A 9,491-nucleotide genomic window follows, 5' to 3' on the forward strand; every position below is an offset into this window, starting at 1 on the left:
AAAGAGTATTTTAACATATAAGGATCCTGGGCAACTTGGCACCAGGGAGCTCCCTCGATTTGGAGCTTCGTTGGCTGTTCGATGCAGCTATTTTCGGTCAACTGTGTAGTCTGAGCCGTTGGATCTAGGTTGTGCCAGATTTCACCACCCGTCAAATTTTGAACGTCCATGACTGGTGGGCTCGATTGGTCTTCTTATTGGCTGGGTGCGCAAGACTTGCATGGGTGCGAGCGAGCCTCTCCTTGGGCGCCGCGCGTCGTGCGCGCGGGCAGTTTGGGATTGAAAATAGAAGAGACAGATGTACTGACACGCATACACCGCACGCAAACACGCCCGCCCGTGCATTGTGACAGGTGGGTCGCGTTGACTGATAGTCCCACGGGTCAGCCAATGGGTGTGTTTTCGTTCGCGACCGCTGTCTGGGGTTGTACAAAGGAGAGAGAAGATGGACTCACGCGCACGCACCTGCCCAGCGCATACACACCCGCCCGCGCACTATGCCGGGTAGGCCGTGTTGGCTACAGGCCCCACACGTCAGCGTCTAGGGTTGAGAGAGAGAGAGGAGATGGCATGGGCGGCTTCTCCTTTTCTTCCGCGCCTTCTGCGCCGCCGAGGACGTGCGCGCAGAAAGGAAGAACCCATCCCCAGCCGTGCGACCCATCCCGCAAGAACCACACAGCCGCCGCGCTCCTCCTCCCGTCCTTCCCCACCTTGCCTGGCTTCGCCTCCTCCGCCCGCATCCTCCTCTCTCTCTTCTGTGCCACCGGTCTCCTCCCTCGTTGCTGGACTCCGCCCTGCTCTGCCTCCTTTGCCAGCCTCTTCCTCCTTGCCGTCGACGTCAGCGGTGTGAACGGCAGCAGCGGCTAGATGCGATGAGTTGACCGAGCTGGTTCCACGCGGAGGAACACACCCCGTCCACGCCATCATCTGCGGCACTACTCTGCTGCCTCGGTTCGTCCAGTCAAGGTTCTGGTTCCTTGCCCGCTCTATTATGTTCCTCACGGTATTTAGCCTTGCTGCCTTGGGTTTGTTCATGTGCAGGTTTATGCTCTCTCATCCGCAATCCCCTTTCCACGAGTTTTTGCCTTCAACGCTGAGGTTAAATGGCTCTTCCCGTACTTGTCTGTAAGCTATTTGATGAAATGCCTGGGTGGTAATGAGTACTTTTTCTTCAGTTTTTCTTCTTTCTGCCGAGTGTTAGTCCTCTTGTTGATCTTGCCTGTTTTCGTCCTCGGTCTTGCATTTGAAGCTTAGGTGAATGGCCTCTATACTAAATAAGACGGTTATTTCTATGAGTTCTTTTGCTGGTAGAAGAATCTGTAGGGAAGAAAGAAAGAAAATTTATGTGAATGCCAAGTTTGGATTTGCAGGTGCAGCGAGCAAATGGAGCATGGAAATACATACTATAGCAACCATATACATCAGCTTGCTTTTAGATTTTGAATTACTTCATAGTTACCGAATAATCAAACAGTAAAACATGCAAGAAAGTCTTTTGTTTGTTTTGAACTTTTGATCCTACATGAGCCCCTGCAGCCCTACTGCTCCTGAGCCCAAATCCCATGATGATGCCCCCACCTCCTCGTCGTTGAATTAAGGAGTCTGGTTGTTAAAAAAATTAGTTTTCTTAATCAGTATATATGGCCTCTCTGCACATTTCCTTTCTTCGTATTTAAGAGGCCCTCAAGCTTTGTTAGTTTTCTGATAGTATGCAATTTTAATTTGATTGTCCCGACAACAGTGGGTGTCGATGGAATTGCCTATTATTGACTGTCAATCTGACTGACATCTGTCACCATCTATCATATTTTAAGCTCAATGAATGAATGATTCGTGACATGTTTTTCTCCTTCATTTTCATGTGGAAGTATTTGATATATCCTGGGTATGGATGATTTATTCACAGAATGTCCCAGAATTTGTAAATCTCAGTGTACAAGAATCAACACGGATACTGAAACATTGATTTTTGCTGAAGGTAATTTTTTCCAGTTCCCAAGCATTTTCCTCATGTTTGCTTCTAAAACGTTACTTAGCAAGGCTTATATGATTCATGGAGTTCACTTAGGAAGGATAATATTATCAGTTTAACTTTTGTAAAGGAGACAAGCAGTGCACTCACCCTACATTAAAATAATGGGACATGTCATAATTTTGACAATGGCTTCATATAGGAAATATAAGATACGCATAGAGAAGAGCCATATTGGGCATTCTTTTCTTTTAGTTTTTGGAATCCTTGGCAGAGGGTGTTATATATTTTCCTTAATTTTTACCACTTGCTTATTATTCAACGACATAGATTTAAATGTAGTAACATGTGTTTATGCTTTACAGTCTGGCGTCGAATAGTACCCTTGATAAAGCTACACGGTGGATGCTATTCATCACGTAAGGTGAGCTTCTCTGACTTGGTTTAACCTATTCAAGAACATCATATGTGTATTCACACAAAACACCCTGCCAAGGTAAGGGTAAAATTGGTTACAACAAAACAGAAATTCCATAAAAGCAAGTTGTTAAAGATAAACATGAGATCTGAAATAAATAAGATGGCTAACTCCTTCGCAAGTAAAAACCGAGAAATATATAGATATATGCACATGTATTGGAACTGCTACATTCAAGCTGATTCCAAGAACCATGGTTATATGGCTGTGCATCAGGTTGCAATGGACTTCTTCTCAAACCTTCATACGTCTTAACAGAGGAACATATTCAACTGTAAAACTGGTTGAATTGAAAAGACTATTCTGGAACACTTAAAAGATATATAATAAAACTGATCTGACACTAAATTGATCTTGTTGGTATCTTGCAGCAGAACAGGCTCGAGAGGTTGATAACCCATGGTACCGACTGTGTAGGCATGAAAACGGACGGCGTCCGCATGTCCGTGAAGCAAAAATTGGCATAGAAGTTGTGAGCTGTTGTCTTTTCTTCTTTCGTTCTGCTCTGTGCATTTGTTGTGAAAAATGGTTTTAGGTTACTCTTGTGCTTCCTCACATAAAAACCGTGAGTGTGCTTTCTAAATTTGCGGTTGTTTGTTCCTGGTCTTAGGCTTGGTGCTTTTCAGTGTGCTGCTTCATAGGCCTTCTTGCTTTGCTTTTTTGTGTGTGTGATTTGCAGGACAGAGGAGGTTGTGGAGGACGTGCACTTCAGATTAGTCTAAGAAGTCAGAACCGACATGCTGACATTCACTTTCAGACCAGTTCTCCATTTTGTTAAGCTAAGCTTTTAGCTGAATGTGGAAGAAGTGTATTGTGGGTAGGTGTTTTGATTGGTAAATACTATTGTCATGCTGAATTTAGAAGCTTATGCCAGTTCTTATGTGAGAATACTATTGCATGTTGAATGACATGTCAATAGAAATGTATGTATGCAATTTTGTACAAGAAACGCTAATATCTTGGTAGTATATATAATGATTTAGAAGCTTGGTTGATTGGAATATATGATGATTTTAATCCTGTATAGCTGGATCCAGAAAACGTATACAAGCATGGTTTCTCGATTTCTCGTGTATTCAGTTTAGCTGCCACTGGTTCTTCCCTTTGCTGTATTATTTCTGCATATATCCTTTACAAATTTGACAAGGGGCTCAGAAACTTTTGGGGATAATGGAATTAAGTGAATATGAGGTCATATGAGCTAAACTGAATAGAAATGAGACCATAACAATTGCCTGAATAGAAAAAAATATAGTTACGATCCTTGCAGCTGGTTGTTCACGGTTCAGAGAACCACCGGCATGTTATAATCGTGCTAATGCCATTGGTTTTAGGCTTATGATGTCCACCCATGCATGCCATCAAATCTGCCCAAACTAAAAAAAACATGCACTGAAGTATGGATACTTATATGTAATACCTGGACAATGACCAGTCTAGGTAAGAAACTAAGAGGCATGATTCCAGTACTACCATTAACTCTAAATGTGATTTTGGCAAACTAAAACTAGCCCATGTCTTCAGCTCATGGTTCTTATGTTTTTGTATTTTTCAAAGGACTGAATAGAAGCTACCATGAGGAGCCAGATAGATGATATGATCTTCAACAGTGATGGACGCTGAAGCGAAGATTCCAATGATCTGTAAGATCGTCAATTACTACATCTGTTTGTCTGCTATGGCTGATGCACACTTCCAGCCGCAAATATCATATCGATGCTATGTTTCATATATGTGTAATAATGGTGAAAACGCCCCGGTTCCTCTACTACTGATAAGTAGTTTGCCTTGGATAAGCTGCCAGGCAGGTGATTTTGTCTAAGTCCGAGCCTTAACTGCAAACCACTTATAATTTCATGCTTAGCTATGCACAAATTTGACATCTAATTATTCTCCTTGCATGATTTTTCACTCAAATCTGTATACGGTTTCATGCTTATGAAGATGACTCCAACAAAGATTTTCAATCCGCGCAGACCAATCAAAGTACACTCCTGTGACACCGTATGATCTTTCTTTTTTTGAAAACCAACAGCGTATAAATCTGCTAGAACAGATATCCACCAAAAAAATCCGAGGTCCAATCGCAGTCGTAATCAACTGAGCCAACAAAACTATTGCCATAGCCGCGTGGATTTGTTTCCAGGTATAAATCCCTATGTGAAAAGAGACAATAAGACGTGCCATGCGTAAAAAAGACAACAAAAGAGTACAAATCCAGACGGATGCGGGCTAGATCCGTGCATCTGAGCGGTACGAGGGAAAGAGACAATAAGACGTGCCATGCGTAAAAAAAGACAACTAAGGAGTACAAATCCAGACGGATGCGGGCTAGATCCATGCATCTGAGCGGTACGAGGCAATAAAAAAGGGGCAGAAATCTCACCAACTTTAGAGCCACACGAACGCTAGGGGTTCGTCTCTGAGCGAACACCCTCTCTCACCGAACGGAGCTGCCGAGGAAGAAGAGGGGATAAACAGATTGATCGATACCCTGCCGCTTCATATTCTACATAGAGCGGGCCAACCCAGGGAAACTCTTCATGGACCGAACACCGAGCGGGTCAGTCCAGGAAACCTTAAATACTTTGTACATGCTATTAGACATGCACATATTTTTTTAGCTAATTAATAAATGAGCAAAGGAAAGATATGTTTTTAAGCAACATGGCATGTGCTTTCTTTTACCTTTTTTTAACACACGCCAGAAATACGTGTTTCTTTTTTTAAAGTCCTACCATAGTTTAAATAGGACTCTACACCTAAGTGGTTGCTAAAACCTATTTTTAACGAAAAAGACAAACCTTTTCAAAACACTCATTGTATAGATTTTAGAAGACAATTATATTTTTTTTCATACCAAGGCATCTTTTTTTACTTAGACTCTATACTATTAAGTTAACCCATGTATATTCATATCATTATACACAACATTCCACCGTGTTTCCTATTAAAAAGGATTAAACCATGGAATTTGTTTTCATCGCGAACATGGCTTTAGCGTGCCTCTGCGCCATTTGGCGCAACAGGTCCACTAGTTCTATAAATCAACCATGGACCATCTCATACCAGCATGGTGCATAAAATAAAAGTGAAAACTAAATGCAAAAGACGCTCCAAGTTTTGCACATATCGCATGAACGAAACGAATTCGAAAACATACCGATACTTGTTGAAGAAAGATGGGATGCCTTCCGGGGCATCCCCAAGCTTAGACGCTTGAGTCTTCTTGAATATTTACTTGGGGTTCCTTGGGCATCCCCAAGCTTGAACTCTTGCCTCTCCTCCTTCTCCTCACATCGAGACCTCCTCGATCTTCGAACACTTCATCCACACAAAACTCAACAGAAAACTCGGTAAGATCCGTTAGTATAATAAAGCAAATCACTACTCTAAGTACTGTTGCAAACCAATTCATATTTTGTTTTTGCATTGTAGCTACTGTAATATAAATTTTCCATGGCTTAATCCACTGATAGAAATCGATAGTTTCATCAAAACAAGCAAACTATGCATCAAAAACAGAATCTGTCTTAAACAGGATAGTCTGTAATAATCTGAACATTCACCATACCTCTGGTGCTCAAAAAATTCTTCCGAAATTAGGAAAAATAAATAATTTGCATAGAAAGACAGTGCAAAAAGTTTCAGAACCATTTGACGTTCCAGTAAAAAATGTAAAATCGCGCACTACAGCCAAAGTTTCTGTCCTCCACCGCACAAACCAACAAGTAGTCTAAAACATCCTAAAGGCAAACCTCGGCACAATATTTTTATTTTTAAAATTTATAAAAGCACACAACAGAAATAAATGACTCTCTAAAACTTCTGGGTTGTCTCCGTGGCAGCGCTTTCTTTAAAGCCATTAAGCTAGGCATATAGTGCTCAAGTAATGGATCCACCCGGATCCCAAGGTATATCAAAGCCAATTTTAATTAACAATGATTTGTAATTTAGTAGTGAGCACAAAGTAACATATATCATGTAATGACGAAGTCTAACTCTCTTCCTATGCATCGGCATGCCATATAAGAACAATTCATGCACACATAGTAAAGGCCAATGCATAGTATAAACAATTTCTTGCAATTTTATCATGTGGGAAACATAGAGAGGTGGAGATATAGTTCCTCTCTCATCATAATTGCAAGTAAGAGCAGCAAGCATATGCATATTATATTCATCAAAATCATCATGTGCAACGGTAAAAGGCAACCCATCAATATAATCCTTAATAAGGGCAAACTTCTCCGATATAGTGTAGTCGGGAGAATTCAAAAAGATAATAGGACTATCATGTGTGGGTGCAATAGCAACAATTTCATGTTTAACATAAGGAACTATAGCAAGTTCATCTCCATAAGCATAATTCATATTGGCATCTTGGCCACAAGCATAGCAAGCATCATCAAAAAGGGATATTTCAAAAGAATCAACGGGATCATAACAATGACCATAGCATTCATCCTTCGGTAAGCACGAAGGGAGATTAAACAATGTATGAGTTGAAGAGTTACTCTCATTAGAAGGTGGGCACAGGTGATCAATCCGATCTTCCTCCTTTTGTTCTTCACTCTCCTCATCATCTTTTTCATCCAATGAGCTCACAGTTTCATCAATTTCTTCTTCCATAGACTCCTGCAAAATATTAGTCTCTTCTTAGACAGCGGAGACTCTCTCAATAAAATCATCAATATCGGAATTGAATTCATAATTCTCATAGCAATATTTAAGTATGGCAAAATTTTCAGGTCTATAAACTGAATCATCAAAATCTTCAAACTCTTTAAACAAAGATTCAATTTCATAAGCACCCATAAAAGCAACGAATTCTTCTATTTGTTCCACATCATAGTAATCATATATACCATTAGCATAAGAAGCCATGGTTTTATCATCATTAAATTTGCATGAAAAGGGAAGGTGTGGAACCTTCATCCTAGAGTAACAAGTATAATCATATCTCAAGCATAGTTCCCGAGCATACCAATGCAACATATGAATTTGATCCCATAATAGTTTCCCTTTTTGAGTCAAGCGACAATCCCTAAACTATTCACGTTGATCCAACGTGTCTCCCATTACATAATTGAATGGGGTTTTCTCAGGATTATCAAAGTGGTACATAATATTTTTCACATAACCAGCATCGAGGGTTTTAGGAGGTTCCCCATCTCCATGAGTAGCAAGTACACCTAATTTTTTTGGTATTTCGTGTTCCATATCCATAACTAAAGATAGAGGACAACTTAGAACAGCAAATAAAAACTACTTAGTGATAAAGCAAACAAGCACACACGAGAATATTCACCCCACGCTATAACTCCCCGGCAACGGCGCCAGAAAAAGGTCTTGATAACCCACAAGTATAGGGGATCAATTGTAGTCTCTTTCGATAAGTAAGAGTGTCGAACCCAAGGAGGAGCTAAAGGTAGAACAAATATTCCCTCAAGTTCTATCGACCACCGATACAACTCTACGCACGCTTGACGTTCGCTCTACCTGGAACAAGCATGAAACTAGAAGTACTTTGTAGGTGTTGTGGGATAGGTTTGCAAGAATATAAAGAGCACGTAAATAAAAACTAGGGGCTGTTTAGATAAAGAAGCAATAAAGTTGGTATAGCGAGTGTGGAAAAGTGGTGGTAGGAGTTGCGAAATTGTCCCTAAGCAATTGACTACTTTACTAGACCGATAACAAGTTTTATGTGGGAGAGGCCACTGCTAGCATGTCATCCCTGACTTGGAATTCTATGCACTTATGATTGGAACTATTAGCAAGCATCCGCAACTACTAACGTTCATTAAGGTAAAACCCAACCATAGCATTAAGATATACTGGCCCCCCTTCAATCCCATATGCATCAATTTCTATGCTAGGTTGAAGCTTCTGTCACTCTTGCCCTCCAATACATAGTCCTATCAACATACAACTAACCCTATGGTGTGATCCACGCGCGCGCTCATATGATGGGCACCAAAGGACAACAACATAACCACAAGCAAATTAAACCAATCATAGCAATTCACCAATTACCGATAGGACAACGAAAATCTACTCAGACATCATAGGATGGCAACACATCATTGGATAATAATATGAAGCATAAAGCACCATGTTCAAGTAGAGGGTACAACGGGTTGCGGGAGAGTGGACCGCTGTAGATAGATGGGGGAAGGTGATGGAGATGTTGGTGTAGATCGCGGTGACGATGATGGCCCCGGCGGCACTCCGGTGCCACCGGAAGCGAGGGGAGAGCCCCTCCCCTTCTTCTTCTTCTTCCTTGACCTTCTCCCTAGATTGAAGAAGGGTTTCCCCTCTGGCCCTTGGTCTCCATGGCGTGGGAGGGGCGAGAGCCCCTCCGAGATTGGATCTGTCACTCTCTATTTCTGCATTCTGGATTCTGCCCTTTCACCGTTTCTTTTATAACCGGAGATCCGTAACTCCGATTGGATTGAAATTTGAACATGATTTTTATTCGGATATTAGCTTTCTTGGGGCGAAAGAAGGGCAACAACCGCCTTACCGGGTGTCCACGAGGGTCAGGGGCGCGCGCCCCTGCCTCGTGGCCCCCTCGGGCATCGTCTCGCGATGATTCCACTTCCCAAAAATCAGATATATTCCAAAAATATCTTCATCAGTTTTTATTCCGTTTGGACTCTGTTTGATATGGATTTTCTGCGAAACAAAAAACATGCAACAAACAGGAACTGGCACTGGGCACTAGATCAATATGTTAGTCCCAAAAATAGTATAAAAAGTTGCCAAAAGTATGTAAAAGTTGTAGAATATTGGCATGGAACAATCAAAAATTATAGATACGACGGAGACGTATCACATCCCTCTTGAATGCCCATCATATTAGGACTAAATTCATAACCTAAGAAAATTACCATGCTGTTTAAGACTCTCAAAATAATATAAGTGAAGCATGAGAGTTCAACAATTTCTATAAAATAAAGCCACCGCCGTGCTCTAAAAAGATATAAGTAAGCACTAGAGCAAACTGCCTAGCTCAAAAGATATAAGTGAAGCACACAG

General features: G+C 41.3%; 1 long non-coding RNA gene across 3 annotated transcripts; it reads left to right on the top strand.

Moving 5' to 3' along the window:
* Nucleotides 1-528: 528 nt before the first annotated feature.
* On the top strand, nucleotides 529-4,337 carry LOC123167338 (uncharacterized). Of its 3 annotated transcripts, none has more exons than XR_006483901.1 (6): nucleotides 529-951; nucleotides 1,042-1,978; nucleotides 2,338-2,396; nucleotides 2,822-3,015; nucleotides 3,130-3,267; nucleotides 4,008-4,337. It is a non-coding gene; the product is annotated as an uncharacterized lncRNA (long non-coding RNA). The 3 variants fall into 3 exon arrangements; XR_006483900.1 differs by having other exon boundaries at nucleotides 532-951; nucleotides 2,822-2,922; XR_006483899.1 differs by having other exon boundaries at nucleotides 531-951; nucleotides 2,822-3,267.
* The last annotated feature ends 5,154 nt before the right edge of the window (nucleotides 4,338-9,491 follow it).

This window comes from Triticum aestivum, chromosome 7D (assembly GCF_018294505.1).
Source record: "Triticum aestivum cultivar Chinese Spring chromosome 7D, IWGSC CS RefSeq v2.1, whole genome shotgun sequence".
Taxonomy (NCBI): Eukaryota; Viridiplantae; Streptophyta; class Magnoliopsida; order Poales; family Poaceae; genus Triticum; species Triticum aestivum.